The 1,029-nt window shown below is 52.9% G+C and overlaps 1 pseudogene; it reads left to right on the forward strand.

The window, feature by feature from the left end:
- Positions 1-412: 412 nt before the first annotated feature.
- The window catches only part of LOC135533774 (glutamate receptor 4-like), a 33,791-nt pseudogene continuing 33,174 nt past the window's right edge, over positions 413-1,029 (forward strand).

The raw sequence follows: 1,029 nt of genomic DNA on the forward strand, positions 1-1,029 counted from the left end.
TCATTTTCCTCTCCCCGTCCTCCTCCTCTCTTCCTCTCTCCATCCTCCTCCTCTTTCTCTCTCTCCGCCCTCCTCCTCCTTTTCCTCTCTCCCCGTCCTCCTCCTTCCTCTCTCCTCCTTCCTCCTCTTCCCTCTCCCCGTCTCCTCCTCTTCCCTCTCTCTCTCCATCCTCCTCCTTTTCCTCTCTCTCCGTCCTCCTCCTCTACCTCTCTCTCCATCCTCCTCCTCTTCCTCTCCTCCATCCTCCTCCTTTTCCTCTCCCCCGTCCCTCCTCCCCTTCTTCCTCTCTCCATCCTCCTCCCTCTTCCCCCCTCTCCATCCTCCTCCTCTTCCCCCTCTCCGTCTACCTCCTCTTCCTCTCTCTCCGTCCCTCCCTCCTCTTCCCCTCTCCCCAGTACACCTGCCTGCTCCCATGGGGGTGTTGGTGATGGCCGAGGCCTTCAGGAACCTGCGTCGTCAGAAGATAGACATCTCCCCGTAGAGGAAATGCTGGAGACTGTCTGGCCAACCCAGCTGCTCCCTGAACCAGGGCATAGACATGGAACGCACACTCAAACAGGTATCCTTTGGTCCTATGTGTCCTTATTGTTCTATGTTGCTGCCTGTTCTTTTGTTCTGACCTGTGTTCTCTGTTGTCCTGTCTCCAGGTGCGCATCCAGGGTCTAACAGGTAACATCCAGTTTGACCACTACGGCCGCAGAGTCAACTACACCATGGACGTATGTTTGAACTGAAGAGCAACGACCACAACGGGTAGGAATAGACACACAGGCACATGGAGAAATTATTTTGATTTGATGAAAATACAGTTTTGCCTGGTTTTAACCCCCTCCCTACCTCTCGCAGATTGGCTACTGGAATGACATTGACAAACTGTTCTGGTCCAAAATGAGGTGTTGTTGTCCAATGACACATTCAGCTTGGAGAACAGGACAGTCGTCGTGACAACTATCATGGTAATGTACTCCTCTGGCTCCTCCTTTCCGTAAAACACAGAGGATGCATCCCAATGATCTAAAATGGCTTCTA

Source organism: Oncorhynchus masou, unplaced genomic scaffold (genome assembly GCF_036934945.1).
Source record: "Oncorhynchus masou masou isolate Uvic2021 unplaced genomic scaffold, UVic_Omas_1.1 unplaced_scaffold_2651, whole genome shotgun sequence".
In the NCBI taxonomy this organism is placed as follows: domain Eukaryota; kingdom Metazoa; phylum Chordata; class Actinopteri; order Salmoniformes; family Salmonidae; genus Oncorhynchus; species Oncorhynchus masou.